This window comes from Cryptomeria japonica, chromosome 11 (genome assembly GCF_030272615.1).
Source record: "Cryptomeria japonica chromosome 11, Sugi_1.0, whole genome shotgun sequence".
Classification (NCBI taxonomy): Eukaryota; Viridiplantae; Streptophyta; class Pinopsida; order Cupressales; family Cupressaceae; genus Cryptomeria; species Cryptomeria japonica.
The window spans coordinates 267,438,156-267,455,837 of record NC_081415.1 but is presented as its reverse complement, the minus strand read 5'-3'; the positions used below and the strand labels follow the sequence as shown (position 1 = coordinate 267,455,837).

Below are 17,682 nucleotides of genomic sequence, written 5' to 3'. Positions count from 1 at the left end.
TTGATGTCAAAGTCAAAGATGATTATATCCAAGAGAGTGAACATTGAATGGGATGGAGGCTTACAGTGGAGTTGATAAAGCATATGGTGGAATAAAGTATTTACAAGAAAATAAACGACTATATTAAGGATCATTGACAAAGGACATATCTAGATATTGGCTGACTCACTGGCCAACTCATCTTATGGGTAGTCATGAATGGAACAGAGGCAGTAAGAAAAGAAGAGTATTGTATAATCACAAGTAATTAAAGACAGTGATCATAGCATATAAATCCTCACAACAGCTACACAAACGACTCAAGGGTCATAGTGTTGAAGCTGAAGCAAGAGATCCCCCACAAGCTAATACAATAGCAAATTGATGATACAGATGTAGACATGAAGGACTTTGTATTATGCAGAACTACGATTAATTCCAATTATATTATAATGGCAGTCTGTTACTAGGCAAAAATGGCAATACAAAGTAATGACATTTGAATATAAGAAACAGAAGTGCGATTCAGATATATATTAGTTGGCAAACTGATATGGATTAAGTAATCTTGAATATATGCACAGAAATTATATTACAAAAATTAAAATATTATATTAGAACAAAAGCATGCAAGAGACAAAATATCTAAGACAAAAATCAGAAGGTAGCAAAACAGAAAAAGATAAAGTAGAAAAGACAGACAAAATTGAATAAAGACGAAAAAATAAAGTAGACAGCAATTGTAAAATACAACGATTTGTTTGGAAGCAAAAACTTTATAAAGAAGTCAGCAAACCTTTGAGACAAGCAGCGATTCCTTCAAACAAAGAAACGTGGCACTTTCACTTCAATATGGCTGATCATCCAAAAGGTACATTTTGTTTAAGGGGAAGTTAATATGACCAATCAAAGGGGTGCGGTTCAAAGAAAAGTCAATATGAACAAAGATTAATGTGTCTTCATGAAAAGGTGCCATATCTACAAGAAAAGAGGTACTTCCAATTTAATTAATGTTGATGAAAGGTTAATATAAAGATTGTGGCTGTATATGAAGAAACATGTCTTTACGTGAAAGGCAGATATAAATAGAAATAGAAATATAGAGGGAGTAGTGGTGATGTGTGGTGTGAAGTGTAAAAAAAGACATCTTTAAGAGAACTGTGTAAAAGAAGGTCCTCGAGGAGTGTTGGTGTGAAGCATGTGAAATAAAATCTTGTGTACTCCAGAAATCTTGTATGATGAAAGTATATATATGATCTTGACTTTGTTGTGAAGAATATATATTGAAGGCAAATTTGTGCGAATTATTTATGTTAGAATCATTATGAGTTGATGAAGGGAAGATTTGAGAAGGGAAGAACATACAGATTTGAAAAGGTGAGTATAAAAAGTTAAGGTGAAGCCTTAATGAAAACAACAGGCAGATTCATGAAGATGGCAGATTTGTGGACAAGATTTGATAGCAAGAATACATGAAAATTTGTGAAAGATCATAGCAGATTTATGCAGCATATTGAAGAAATTATAAGGAGATTGTGATCAGCTTTTAGTGACAGATTTATGGTCAAGTAGTAGCAGTTTGAAGAAGAGAACTTGTGAAGAACAGGATTATCCATCATTCGTTAAAAGGTGGAAATTTGAATGAGGAGTTGGTGTCTCTAAAGAGAATGAGGGGTTGGTTCCTCTAGTGAGTAAAGCACTCATGAATTGAATGAGGGGTTGGTGCCTTTACTGGGTTGATACCTACGAATTTGTAAAAGAAGTTCTCTATATATAAGGAAGCTATTTTACCGTTGTTTTTTCCATAAGGGTTTCCACGTATATATCTTGTGTTCAATTTGTGTTCATAATAGTTAGATCTCATGTGAATGTTAGTATGCAATGAATATGTTTTGAGATAAAGTTACGTGCTTTTGTTATTAAGTTGAAAAAGTAAAAGTTTGACGTTATACTGATTCACCCCCCACCTCTTAGTATAATTGTGTTCTCAACAAAAACCTTAGCTCTAACTCCATCTTGACTCTCTATCCCTAAATAAGAGATGTACTAGTTTTCTACGGTTGCAGGTTCTGGATTCTTGTTCGCTAAGGTAAATGATGTGCTGTCTATTCCCCTACCTGCTTATCCCACATCTCGGCTCCACCAAAACCCATCTTCCCAACATCATGAGCCTCAATTTGAGATAGATTTTCCAGCAAAATATCCTCCGGCTATTGTTTTAACTCTTCAAAAAGGGAGGGGGGATCATGTGCTTCTTCCTCATACACTATTGGGGGTCTCACTTCCTTTTCCAAGCAAGAGGGCTCTCCTGTTTCCTTGGCCACTTGAACAAGACTAGACGAGTACTTGCCCCTGTCTTTACTAGCATTAGGTAGCATATTGGTGAGAATGTCACTTTCTTGAACTTTCCCTGTTTTGTAAACTATACAGTCTTCAGCCAAGTGACCGACTTCTTTACAAATCTTGCAGTTTTCAACTATGTCTTCCACCTCAATCTGTTGCCACCATAACTCCTTAGCTTCTAATCTCAATGGCTTTGGGCAAAGGAGGGAAAGGTTTCCAATAAATGCAGATCCTTGCATACATACTTAAATCCTTCTTTTATAAAGCTTCGTCTACCTTAATAAATCATCCAATCTTGTTATCAATACTTTTTAGGGTTTCCAAATCCTAGTATTCTCCAACGGGGGATTGTATAGGCTAATCTGTACTAGAATCTCCTCAATGGAAGTTTTCCTGTGTTTAATGTGGGGGACCAGTCTGACAAAGAATCCCATTCCCCCAATCAGAAATGGGCCATTATTTAAAATCAAAGCTTTTTCCCTAGCAGTTTGATAGATAACCAAATAAAAGTCATTCAGAAGAGTTTTAAGAACGAAGTTCTCACGCCATTGCTCATCACACCATTTGGATACTCTCGAGAAGGCCAGCCATTCTCCAGCTCACTTCATAAAAAATGCCTTCTCTCTAAAGGTTTTAACTGGATCTTACCATTCTGTATTGTCAATCTGGAGAGAAACCACTCGATGCTGAGCAGTTTCAATTTGCACCTGATCCTCCATTTTAGAACTAGCCCGATCCTTCGGTTTCCACACTTTGCCCTCCAGATTATTAAAACCCCCTTCCGACCTTGAGAAGATTTTAGCAAAGCCCCATCAATTTTGAGGTTGTTGGGTTAGCTCAAGATTGTTTTGCTGCCTCACCATCGAAGGTTTGTCATCCATTTCTTTGACTCTCCCAAGCTCGCCTTGGAGGATGCCATGCTGAGTTTTGATATTTGTGAATCAAACGCCTGCCCCATTGCTGCACCGCTCAACCATGCCTGAAACCTTGAAACCCTAGCTTTTGTCGTGCGGCTCCACTCCTATTATCTATTAAAAGTCTATATAAATAATTTCTGTTATTATTATTTTTTATTTATTATTATATTTTTCTTATGCCTTTATTCCTAGTCGGTCCTATCTATCCGGTTGCCTAGGGTTTATTATTTATAGGTGCAGTTTTGTGATCTGTTCTTTTTGTAAATAGCTGCTAACCCTACCTTGGCAAGGGCATGACATCCATTTGTCACCTTATCACTTTTGCTTTCTACTTTGCTATCACTTGCATTTAGTTTTGCTGGTGCTTGTTGATCAATGCTTTGTTTGACCAACCCATGGGAGATACCAATGTCATGCCCCCGATCTGACAGTGACCCCAGTCACATGAAATGATCTTACTGTTAATCAGAAAATTGTCTCATTTATGAGACTTAATGATTTTCTTCTAAAGGCTGAAGATTGATAGATAAGAATTTAAGCATTCATAATATTAATTTTTTGACAGTCTTCAGGGAACAATGCAATTTCCATGGACTTTTATACACACTGTGATCATTGACCAAGGCATATCTAATTATTATCAAAGACAATGATTTTATTATTAATCAATGCTGTGATCTCAACCTTAGTGAAGAAGTGATCTCTACGGTGGTTAAGACTGCAGCCTCATTAGTTTACAACCGCAGGTCATTAGGGAAGAGACACAAGTTTAGGGAAATGGGTTTATTAAGTTAATAACATTCAACTGTCTAGTCAAAGGTAGACACACTATACTAAGGGTCGCCACCCATGGAAGGAAGATGACTAATGGGAGAGACATAACCTTCCATCCCATTGAGGAGATATTTATATACAACACATCATCCATTTGCAGAGCATCGAAAGAGCAGATCATATTATATTACTGGCAACCATTGTTCTAACAGCAGATAGGTATGCTGTATCTCACTCATGAACTAAATACTTATTTACAGAAATATTATATTTGAATTTTAGTAGGAATAAGGGGCAGATACATGGCCTGTAATATGAGCTGTTTTATTTATTCTTATATATACATATATCAGAAATAATGCCAATAAGATTTATATTTGTTAATCAGATTTATATGACAGTTATGCTTAATTTCATTTTTTTATGTATACATTCAGAATACATGAGAGATTAGTATATTAATTACCTAATCCTCAATCATTCTCTATTGCTCCTCATGAGGATTGGTTGTATTTGTTAGGGAAAGGCAGTATTAATATCTCACAAGGTAGGTGAACCCCAAGAGGTGGTATGGACAGGTGTTCTTGAAACTCTTAGGGAGATCAAGAAGTGGTTGGATTGGTGTTCTCGAAACCCTTAGGTCTACTTGTGAAGAATGGTTTTCTAGCACCCTAACATAGTTATTCCCCATCCTTCGTTCGGGTTGATGATTAGGAAAGAAGTAAGGATTGGGGTTTAAATATAGTAATTGTCAGTTGTATTATGAATACTAATGGTTCTCTAATTTTAATAATTTAATTTAAGGCATAATAAGTATGATGAAGTATGTTCAATAATGGAAAATATGCATACTCTTGGTAGGGGACATTACATTCCTGAGCATAATCCAAACCCTATTTGGGAATTCTAGGGCAAATTGAGTTAAGTCCCAATAGGGGACATTACAACCAATCCCCTCTTAAATGATTTGTAGGCACCAACCTACTGGAGACACCAATGCCCACAACTGAGCACCAACTCATTAAGAGACACCAATCTCTCCAATTTGAGGCACCGACCTCTAACTCAACAAAATGTCACCTTCATGATGCTGCTTCTTCAATGGATGATGGAGATTACAATCTCCTTCACTTATTCGCTCCACGATTCGCCTCTTCTCATTAATCATAACATTTGTTTGCTTGCATATTCTCACTTTATAGTCTTCTTGTCTTACACATAAATCTAGCATATATCTCTTAACAAGACTGCTCAAAATCTTTTTTCACAAATCTGCACTAAATCTGCTATTATGCTTGAAATATGCCTTTAATGGCCTTCAAGTATACCTCCATATGCAGATTGGTTGATGTATATCTCATTTACTCTTCACCCACACTCTTCATTATAAATCTGATTTTATTACATTTATTCCTCTTTTATAAATCTGCTCAAGTCTGCTTTTACATCTGTTCTAACTCTGCTTTTATATCTGCTTACAAATCTTTTTGAATTCGGATGTTACACTTATTCACAAGTCTTCTATCAATATTTTTTACATATCTGTTCTTATTCCTCTTCAAAGTCTGCCTTAAAATCTGAATGATATTGTATTAATTTTATTTTCTCATTCTCAAACTCCACTTCATCTTCTATATGTACCCCTCATGTCTCTTTTCCCAAGAGAGGCAAATCTTCACAAGGGGTCAGCCTACTTCGTGAAAAAAATTAAAATATTTTAAAATCTTTTAAATCTCCCAAAGAGGGTGATTTTATTAAGGAGGTCGGCCCCAAGTAAACAGCCCCATAATTATATCAAATTTAATTTTCAAGGAGACATGGGTCGGCCATGTAGGAAAATAATAAAAAAATATTTATGCAATTCAATATTTAAATTGTCTCCTTAATTTGGTTGCCAAGTCAATCATCTAATTGGTTCCATTTTTCTCCTTCCTTGCACAATAATTTCTTGATATTGGTGCCATAAATTTGGCACAAGACTTTACTGATTTATCCTTCAATAATTTAGCCATTCCCTGATTTTGGACCTGTCCTTTGACATCGATGACAAAGATCTTGCTTTGACATTGATGACTATTAATGGTCTCACCTTTGATGTCAATGACAATATGTCCAACAAACAGATTCTCAACATGTGAATGTCTAAGTTGCCAGTTTGTTTTTGGAGTTTGGTTTTATTGGTATGGTGATTTTCCCCCTAGGGTTCAATATGGCTGGGTTTGGCTGTACAATATATTAGATGTATAATATTATATTATAATATATAATAAGTATATTATGTTATAAAATTCTAAATTAGTTAAATATAAATTTACTTTGGAACTAAGTTCATGAATGAGAGTCCTCTCCAACTATCTTACAAACATCTATCATCCTTTTTATTTAACGAGTTTTTGAAATTCTGATTTCATAGAGCTGATTTGGGAAGAAATGGGAGGTTCGGCTGTTTATCCTGTCTAGATCCCACTATTATATTGTAGAATTGCACAATGGCTTGTGATCTGAGGGAACTCCACTATTTTCCCCCTGAGGGGTGTGTGTGCATTCAGTGCATAACAGTACAAAAATGTGACAATATACAGCAATGCAAGTAAATGGAAGAACTCATATGTCTATATTCATTAATGCCAAATGCCAGTACATTCAAAACATAGCTTTCTTCGACAATATCTACACCTTGAAATAGGAAACCAAGTACATATATATAGGTGTCGGTATAGGTTGTCTGGTGCCAACTGCCAACAACCGTCACGTAACCACTGACCCTTAACACACGTAACATTCTAATTACACTATGACATAATTACTTGACAACATCATCCCCTCCAAAAAAGGTCGTATCCTGACAACATACAAATAAAATGGGAAATGACACTAAGACCAAACATGAAAATCAAAGCTGAGGGGGTACAGAGGGCGTCCCTGATGAAGAAGGGGCCGGTGGTGGTGGTGCTGCCAACTACTCCCTCAGCTGGTGAACCCGTTGTGTCCGATGCTAGAGATCTCGCTCAGCTACCAACTGCCTCCCTAGATCGTTTCACCATAAAAACTGCTTCCATAAGCTCCTTTTGCTTCCCATCCAACTCCTCCTCTAGGCTGGTCGCTCGGGCCCTTTGCTGTGCCAACTCCATCTCCATCGTATGTAGGCAAGTGGCTAGCTCCTTCCGAGCTGTGATGGCTGCCACCCGATCTGTCTCTGTTGCTGAGGCACCATGCTGGGTACGTCTGAGCTGGTAGTACCTGTCCCAGAAGGCTTGCTCTACTCGCTGTAGCAGCAAGTGTACTCCACTAACCCCAACCGTCCCCTCACTCCTCCAATCCACCAACATCTCGGGAGTCTCCACATCAGGCCAACCCCTGGCCTCAAAACATCTCCCAAACTCCTCAGCACACCCTTCAGTGGCAAAGGCGATGAGTTCCTCAACGACAGACTGCCCGACAGTCCGCTCCTGAATAGAGGTTGCCAATCTCCGTGCGCTGGCCTCAACCTCTGCTGCCATCCTCTGCGCACTGGCTCCCATCTTTGCCAAAAATATCTCTATGCCCTTCGGCTGGCTCTCGGTAGTGGCTTGCTCCTAGTGCTACATCTCTGTCATCTCCTCCTCAAATCCAATGGTGTCCTGCAAGAAATCCATCGCCAACTCCTGTTGTCCCGCCTCCTGATGAGAACTACCCTCATTGAGGTCCATAATCTCAGGAAAAGGATGTGGCTGGGGTGAGGCAAGCGGGGGTCCTAGTGGTGTCATAGGAGGCATCTCATAGTGACCCAGCCACGTATCCATGGTGGCATCATCATCTCTAGTCACTGTGCCCTCTACTGCTGTGACCTCCGTATGTAATGGTTCCCTCCGTACGGTAGACCCAATGCAAGGAGGTTCGCTGGGAACCAATGACACTGTTGGAACCTCCTCTGCCGGAACTGTTGTGGCGACCCTAGAGGGTGTAGGCAATGAAGGTCGGGGTCTCAACTGTCCAAATCTTGGGATGGGTACTGCTGGTATGGCTCCCACCGTCACCCCCGAAGCCTGGAGAGGTGTCAATCCTCCATCCTGAGTCAATACTACTGGTGCATACACCAGTCGACCTACTCCCGTAGGTCGCACTCCACCCGCTGGTAATCCACGGATTCCTCTCGTCACGTGCCCAAAAGACACTGCACAACCACTACTCTCCTTTGTGCTAGGGGTTTCCTCTACTTCTTTTCGGCTATCAAGGCGGAATGTGTCGTGACTCTGGCTGCTCCTAGAAGAAGTGTCCTCGAAATCTTCCCCTTCCTTTGCACTACTATCCTCTTCTTCAGCCTCCTCTTCTCCATCCTCATCAACTGTCTCTGTCTCTTGCTCATGTTCTAACACTACCACATGTGGTGGTCTCCTTCGTTTCTTGTTGGAATGGGCTTCCCCGCTGCCTGCCATGGTATCCTGGTGGGTCCAATAGAAAATGGCTGGTTGTGAAGGGTCCATTGTCTCCCGAGGTTTCCAGACATGCTTCTGTGGGGATACCGTTGTGCTTACAACGTCGAGGAACAACCCTATGGCATGAAATGGCATGTAAAAAGCCTTGTGTCGGAAGATCAAGAATTCATGAATTCTATCGGACAAAACTGTTGCCTAGTTGTACACAGTCCCATTCCTCAGGCCATTCATAAGTGCAATCATGGGTATCGCCGTGTCTGATGCCCTGCTGGCTCCCGTAAGTCTGCTTTTCATAACATCTAGTAGACACTGCCAATCTCCTGGAATGATGTAGGTCTTTTTCAACCCTCTGCCTTTAGGTGCCTTGATGGCTGCCCATTCCTGTTTTGAGAGATCACTTCAACAAATTAACCACAGCAGTTGCTCTTTCCTCTCTAGCGACATCTTAGTGGCATTCTTGTCTATTTTCTTTCCCTCGTTTGGTATGCCAAATACCCTAGTAAAATCATCAGGTGCAAAGGAGACGGTCACAGTGCTCTGCTGGTAAGAGAAAGTTGTTGCCCTCGTCACGCTGTCATATGTGCCACCATCATTCGTAGACATGATTCGAAATCTCTGATGGCAAAGATGGGCATTTGAATTGCCCAATGCACCCGTGCTTTCTTGAGAGATTCCTTAATTACATAATTATCTGGGGTTTCCAGCCACCGTCCTGCACACATTTCCACTCAATCCTTCAAATGTAACAGTGTCAGGTGTGATTTTCTTCGGCATTGTCTTCTTTTTGGCCTTTCCTGTATCTGCCGGCCCTGCAACTTTTACTCCACACTGCAACACTTGCTTACCCTTGTCCTTGGCTGTCGTGCTTCCTTCTGCTATTTTCCTTGACTTACCGTTTTCGCTAGTCGAGCTTTCCTAATCTCGGTTTTCCTAATTCCATTTGAATGATTCCTGAATTGCCAACGCCAACCTTATACTTGTCAAATGCCGTTATTTTGATATGACTTTTGCCTGGCAGTGTCTGCTTGTACGGTATGGATCTCGGTTTTCCTAATTCCATTTGAATGATTCCTCCTTTTGTGCCCACACATGGTATGGATCTTCTTTCTCGTGGTGTATGACTTACTTCAACCTGCAGCCATACGGAAATCAATGGTCGTGTATGAAATCTCCCCGCACAACCCTTTTTTCTCCTTCGACCATACGATATCGTTTTACTGCAATCGTACGGCCTTTCTCCGTCACCTTTTGGCCATATGGGTTTTTCAAACTTTTGTGCTATATGGATTCTTGACTCTTTTTTTTTTTTTTAAACCGTACAAATGCTTCAATGATTGCTTGGTGGATATATCGTACGGATTCAAGAAGTATGGATTTCCTTGCCAATGTACAAAATTCTTACTTGCCAACCTTGCTTCGTACGGATTCCACCCTCTGCATCTGACGTACGGAAGTCTCCCTCTCCCTCTGTGATTGTACAGATTTTATGCTTGCGATTGCATGGATCCTTATGTTTTGTAACCGTACGAATTTCAGATTGTACGGATTCTCATGCCACATGTACGGATTCCTTAGCAATGTGTGACCATACAGATTCCTCTTACTCTCTCCCGTCGTACGCATCCAATCTGTTTGGATAGTATGGATTTTACCTACAAATAGGACTTGTATAGTCTTCATCATTTTCGTACGGTGTACGGTTTTTCTTTTATTTATTTTTTTTTCAAAATTACTTTTATTTTTTTGATATTTTTTCATTTCTTTTTATTTATAGAAGTTAAATAATTTCCTTTTCAATTTGTCTGGCAAGGCCCCACCTCTGGACAAACTGGGTCATCCCACCGCTGCCTGTGATGGTAAATTTTCAATTTCGACTCATTTACCGTCTCCTTTATCGGTTGGTCACCCAATGTCGACAACTTAATTGCTCCATTCGCAGCTACCTCGCAGATTTTATATGGCGCCAGCCATCAGACTTTAAATTTCCCTGGCTTAATCGCATTCCGCCCATTATACTTCAACACCCATTGACCTGGACGAAATTCCATGCGTCGGATGTGCTTGTCATGCCAAAATTTTCCGTCTTTGTCGAGCGGCTTCAATAGCCATTGGGCCATCATTCTGCGTTCATCCAACTTGCCTAATGCGTACAGTCGCTCCCGCAGGCTTTCCATATCTACTAAGCGATTCTTGATTGCAATCCTTAAACTTGGAACCATGAATTTCGTCGACACAATGGCCTCCTGGCCGCACATTAACTAAAAGGGTGCCTGGCCTGTGGTGACCTTGTAGGTGGTCTGGTATGCCCACAGTACAGATGGCAACTTCTCTTCCCAATCTTCCTGTTCAACTCCGTAGGACTTATAGATCACAGACAACAATATTTTATTAGTGGCCTTAGCCTGCCCGTTTGCCCTCGGGTAGTATAGGCTTGACAAGAAATGAAAAATCTTGAATTCCGTCGTGAGCAATTTGACGACATGATTCACAAAGTGCCCACCGCGATCACTCGTCAGTTGGATTGGGATGTCGTACCTCGTGATGATCTATTCATAAATGAACTTGGTTGCACTCAAAGTTGAGTTATCCGGCAGTGCTCACGCCTCAGCCCACTTGGTAAGGTATTCTGTTGCCACCATGATGTAACAACATCTTCGTGTTCTGCTAGCCTTTAAGGGTCCAATGAAATCCAGACCCCAGCGTTCAAACAACTCCTGGGCATGGGATGGATTGAGGGGCATAAAGTCCCGCTTTAATGGTTTTTTTGCCCTCTAGCAAGTATCACAACCCACCACCCATTCCTGTGCATCATTATATAGGGTGGGCCACCATAGTCCGGCCAGCAATACTTTGCGTGCGGTAGTGTCTGGACCCATGTGGCCTCTTGCGGACCCTTCGTGTGCTTCCCAGAGCACTCCCGAAATCTCTTCTTCCATCACACACCTTTTGAGGACTTGGTCGGGTCCCATTTTATACAACCCATTAATTAGCTGAAATGTTCTGCTTCTCAAGACCAACTTCCTTCTCTCACTCGATAGCATTTCGGTTGGGAACTGAGAGGTGGACAAGTATTCCCCAATGTTTGCATACCACGACGGTAGTGCCGCAATTTGGAATAGATGTGCGTCAGGAAAATCATCATTGACTCCCTCCGGCGGCGCTCCTGACCTAATCCGGGACAACTGATCAACGATCACATGGCTCTTGCCTGGCCGTACAATTAGTTTGAATGTGAACTCTTGAAGGAGCAGTAGCCACCTGCTTATTCTGCCTTGGATAATGGGTTTATTTACCAGGTACATCAATGCCTGGTGGTCCACATAGAAAGTGAAAGGTGTCGCCAGCAAGTAGTGCTGAAATTTTTGTACGTCATAGACCATTTTGAGGGCTTCCCTCTTGGTGGTACTGTAATTCCTCTCGGCTTTCGACATCAAGCGACTAGCAAAATAGATGGGATGGTCCAACCCATGCCTCCCTTCCCGTAGTAGCGTAGTCCCAATGGCATAGTTCGAGGCATCCACGTGCACGTGGAATTCTTGGTCCTAGTTTGGACAGGCCAGAATGGGTGCGGCCACCAGTCTCCTCTTGAGTTCCTCAAATGCTTCCCCTTGTGCCGGTCCCCATATGTACGGTTCGCCCTTCCTTGTCAGTTTGTCCAATGGGAATGAAAGTTGGGCAAAGTTCTTAATGAACTTCCGGTAGTATCCTATATGTCCCAAGAAGGACTTTACTCCCGTTACATGAATGGGTGACTCCATCTCCATAATTACCCGTACCTTATCTGGGTCAGTTTTTAATCCATCTTTACAAACAATATGGCCTAGCAACTTTCCTTGCGGTACCATAAATCTGCATTTCTTTGGATTCAAGGCGAACTTGGCCCTCCGACATCTCTCCATGCATTCTCGTAGTGCCACCAAGTGAGTGTCTTCGCTACTAAAAATTGACCAGTCATCCAAAAAGGCCTTAAAATTTCCCATAGACATCTTATTGAAGATGTGAAGGACTATCCTCTGAAATGTTGCCGGCGCATTGCACAAACTGAACGACATTCGGTTGTACGCATAGACTTCGTCCTCCACCACAAAGGTGGTCTTCAACTTGTCCTCCTCAGCTATCGAAATCTGATTGTATCCGGAAAAGCCGTCCAGAAATGACTACATTTCATGGCCAACCACCTCCTCCAGCATGCTGTTTGTGAAAGGTATAGGGAATGGATCCTTGATGGTGACTGCGTTGAGACACCGAAAATCCACGCAGATGCGGATCTAGTTGGCCTCCTTCTTCAGCGAGATCACGATCGGCGAGACCCACTCACTTGTCTCCACCCGAAATATGATGCCGGCCTCCAACATCCATTCGATCTCTTTGTTCACCTTGGTCGCATAGTTCTTATTCATTCGGTACGGCCTCTTCCGTACCGGCTGGGCTCTTGGGACCAATGGTATTCAATGGACGCACAATTCGGGCGGGACCCCTTTCAGATCCCTGTAGGACCAAGTGGACACGTCCTTATATTCCATGAAAATTTTGAATGCTGCAACCTTCAGCATCGGGCTCCAATCGTCTCCTACCCAGATATTTCGAGGGGTGACACCATCTCCTAAGTTCGTCTCCTTCACGGTGGGGTCTTTGTACCGCATTAGTTTGTCCTTTGAAAACTGGTACGCCAGAACTTCATTCACTCTGGCGTCTCCCTCCTTATACTCTCTGTATTATGGCAAGAACTCATCTTTCTCGCTTGGCTCTTCTTCAATTCGCAGCATGTGGAATGCAGGATGGAATACTTCATAATCTTCCATCTGCCAGTGGAAGAGTCCATTCAATGAGCAGATGTCATCTTCCGAGCAGCCATCGAGTTCAAGCACTCCTTCATTATTTGGTTCCATCTCGTCTCTGCCTTCGTAGGAATCCCACTCCCATCTGTTAGAGTCTTCTGAGTCAGAGTCAAATGATGCAAGCTCCTCGATGATGGTTTGGGTCCTCAAATCAAGAGCGTACTTCTGCCCCCCTTTCTCCATGGAAACGATGTTCTTCCAATTGTGGTTCACTTTGTTGTGACCAGCCAACCTCTCCCTAAGATGACGTCATAGCCCTTCTTTTTAAGTGGGATTACCACAAAATCCAGTAAGAAGGGTTGTGTGCCAATGGTCACGGGCTGGGCCATCAGGGTGCTGAGTGGCTTGATACCGTGCTGGTCTACTCCCACCAAATTGAATGTGGGTGGCCATAGTGTTGGCTTCCCGAGCTTCTTCCATGTATCTTCTGGCGGCTCATTCACCCTAGATCCTCCATCCACGATGGTGTCCTTGAGGATAGTCTCGAGGATTCCCATTTCCACTACGACAGGATGCCGATCACTATTTAAGGCCAAAAACATTGGATCAGCCGAAGGGCTGATTGGGACTTCCGTTTGGGTCACACCTGAAGGTGTGTGTGTGGTGCTTTGTACGATACTGAGAATGGCGGTCCTCAGCTGTGGCATTGTGTCCAGAAGGTCCTTCACCCTTATCGGCACCTCCATCTGCAAGACTTGCCCAATTATGTTTTTTTTTGCTTCAGTACGAGATGTACTCACCACCCTTGCATTTTTTCATCGTTCTGTTGTCATCTCCCGCTCAATGTCGGCGTTTGCCTCCCGTAATCTCTCGTTCTCCGTACAAGGGTTGAGATAAGTGGCCTTCTTGGCCTAAGCATAGGTGATTGCCAACACTTCTTTATCATTGCTGATTTTCTCAATATTGAGAAGATTAACCCCTGGCTTGGGGCAATTTGTGTCGTCGTGGTCTCCAGGACCACACCATCTACACAAGTTCTGGGGTGTTTCCTCTTTTTGGCAATCCCGCGCAAAGTGTCCCCACTAGTTGCAGGCCCGACACTGAATCATCGGCCGTCCTTTGGCATCATACTGCATTCGACTCCGGTTATTGTTATTATTATTGTCACCTTTCCCCCTTCGGCTACCTCTGTAACCACTAGATGATGTTGTGGTGTTGGCTTGAGGCTGGGATGTGCCTGCTGTAGCGGAGGGTGACGACTGCTCCTGGGTGAAGAGCACCTGATTCCCTCGTGTCTTCATGTTGTAGGGACATTCTTTGGTGGAGTGTCCCAACACTTGGCAAATGTCGCAGAAGGCCTTTTTAGGACAGGAGCCTTTTGTATGACCTTCCTCCTTACACTCCGCGCACCACACTTCCTCATTCTTACTGGTGCTTCCCTTCATACTTTTGAATTCCTTCATCCTGCGATGCATGTCCTTCTGGAGGGCTTGCACCTTCTTGCTCGACCCCTCGTCGCTGCTACTTCCCTCGGAGGAGTCCTCCCCAGAGGATTTGTATTTCTTCTTCCTGGATGTCTTGCCTTCACTCTCCAGGTCTATTGCCCGGTTATAGGCATCTTCGTAGGAGTTGGGTGGTACAATTTTCATTTTCCTTTTGAGGGACGATTTCAAACTCTCCACAAACCACCTTTCATTTAATCCATCATTGGGTTGGTTGTCCATTTTTCCCAGCAATTCCTTTAGGCGCCGACTATACGCTCGGACGGTCTCGTTTTTCCCTTGCTTGGTACTCAGGATTTCCGCCATGATTTCATTGTCGTCCCTGAGAAGTCGAAACTCTGTTTCAAAGGCTTTATGCAATTCATCCCAAGTTGCCAGCTTCGTTTTACGAGCATCGGAGTACCAGTCGATGGCTACCCCTCGTAGGGTGGCGGGGAACTATCCCACTCATTCCGCCTTGTTGGCCACGCCATTGGTCGACTAGATTGTTTCACACGTACGACAATGCCGTACCGGGTCTTCTTTCCTGTCTCCATTGAACTTAGACAATTTTTGCCGATTCGCCATCACGCTCCTTGGCGGCGGCCCAGTCTGCCCTTCGGAACTCGAACTCGACCCTCTAGGAACTCCTCCAAACACTGGTCCTCCAGAAGGTACTCCGTCGAGATTTTGTACGTTGGGTCCCACCAGGGTACTCTGACTACCAAGGTGTGATGAGCTTGAACTGAACAAATTGCTTCTACTACCCTGACCTTGTGTTCTCTCGACACCTTCGGTCGCACTGGTATCCTCCGCCTCTCTATTCTCGGTCTCTGTCTCCTCTTCCCTCCTGGACTCGACACCTTTGTATGGCGTGTATGGCTCTACCGTACTCCCGTCACCAATCTCTTCCAATGTCGGGGAAAGGTCCCCAACTGCTTTTTGGTGGTTTCTATTAGTACGGAAACTTTGCCCTCAGCACTCGAGCCATCATTGCCAGTTGCGCTTTCTTCAGCAAGTTTCTTCAGTCATCGCCGACGTTCTGCTTGTTCTAACCTCAGAGTCCTCGCGGCTGCCTCGTGCACGTCTTCTTCCTGTCCCTTTGGTACACGGTTTCTATCCTTATTCAATGTCACGGGCATCAATTCCTTCTTGCCGTGGGGTTGAAGGTTCTTCGACGGCTTTCGTCACGTTCCTCCTCCTCTCGTTGACTCCTTTCTTCAAATTGTTGCAAAATTTGTTGCGGACGGGTCTCGCTGTAGGTTTCTTCTCGGCGAGTTTGGAGAGCAAGGAACGCCTGTGCCAACAAGCTAGGCAAGTTGTTCATCAACCGGTTTACAACCAGACTTACGCCAAGGGCACTCCACATTGCGCTCTCAGGGACGTCCTCAGCCGTGGCCTCCCTCCGTATGTAAGTTTCGATGGATGCTTGTAGGATGCAGGTGAAATCCCTTGTCAGTGCTCCCTCTCCTTCGAACAACTCCGTCGGCTCTTCCTCGGGATTGCTACTTGTCCCCTCACTCATTGGTTGCCCCATTATCGTTGTGCCATGTAGTATGTTCCCGTCATTCCAAGTTTAATTTGGCAACAGTGCAGATGTTTTCCCCCTGAGGGGTGTGTCTGCATTCAGTGCATAACAATACATAAATGTAGGAAATGTGACAGTATACAGCAATGCAAGTAAACAAAAGAACTCATATGTCTGTATTCATTAATGCCAAATGTCAGTACATTCAAAACATAGCTTTCTTCGACAATATCTACACTTTGAAATAGGAAACCAAGTACATAAATATAGGTGTCGGTATAGGTTGTCCGGTGCCAATTGCCGACAATCGTCACGTAACCACCGACTCTTAACACACGTAACATTCTAGTTACATTATGACATAATTACCCGACATCATCCACTAGAGGAAGTGCTCCCCTCTCACGTCTAGAAGGGAGATAAGTATATCAGGCCTATTAAAATAATATTGATATAATGGTCATCTTAGTCATTTAGTTATTATTTAGAAACTTCCATTTATGTCTTTCATCTTTAGTTAGTTTTAGGAAGTTTCCTTTTTGTCTTTCGTGTTTCTATTCTCGATCGTTTCTATTATGGAAAGATCGTCTTGTAATTTTCGATATAAGGAGTATTCCTCTCCTTAATTAAATAGAACAATCAATTATCATTTCATGGTATTAGAGTGGGGAAAGATATTATTGATGAATATTTAATAAAATTCGTGGTTTCATTACTTGGAATTTATTTCTAGAAGTTTTTTGACATAAATTTTTTATGAAAAATCGTGGTTTTCTTAGACCGAGGGTTTTTGATTTAAAAAAAAAAAAAATCACAGTGGGTTTTTTCCAAAAAAATCATGGTGCGTTTTCTGATTTTTTTTCTAAAATAATATCATGGAGGCTTTTGCTTGATTTTCCTCCTAAAAATCATGGTTCACTGTATTTTTGTACAAAATGAAGGTTTTTGCTGAGTTTTTCACAAAATTGTGTGATTTCAGCATTGCATCTAGGGTTTGATGATTTTTTCACAAAATTGTGGTTTCTTGTAGCTTGTTTTGGGTCGCACCTAGTGTTTCTAGGGCGAATGGTGTTTCTCTGCAAACATTTTTGACGATTTTTTAAAAATCGTGGGTGTTGTTGCTTTTCACAATTTTTGACAAAATCGTGTTTTTTTTAGAGCTAGGAAGTTTTTTGAGAAGTTGATCTCGGTTTTTCGTGTCTCTGGATAGTAGGATGGATAGCTTTGTTACCTAACACCATGATGGAGGGATGGTTTTTGTTTCTTGGTCATATGAATTAGTTCTGCAGAAAGCGGTTGGCTGCTCAATAGTCCAACCGGGAAGGTCTCAGCAGGCTTAAGTCGTAGAGCATTTTGAGAACCTTCTATACATTTGTAGCCAAATGACTTGCAAATTATGTAACATCTTTTGTAGGGTAGTTAGTAGGATGACCATTAAGGGACGGTATCAAAATAACATTGTAATAT

The 17,682-nt window shown here is 42.4% G+C and overlaps 1 protein-coding gene across 1 annotated transcript in view; it reads left to right on the top strand.

The window, feature by feature from the left end:
- The window catches only part of LOC131069726 (uncharacterized), a 116,607-nt gene that overhangs the window by 61,799 nt on the left and 37,126 nt on the right, over positions 1 to 17,682 (top strand). The gene's annotated exons all lie outside the window — the stretch shown is intronic.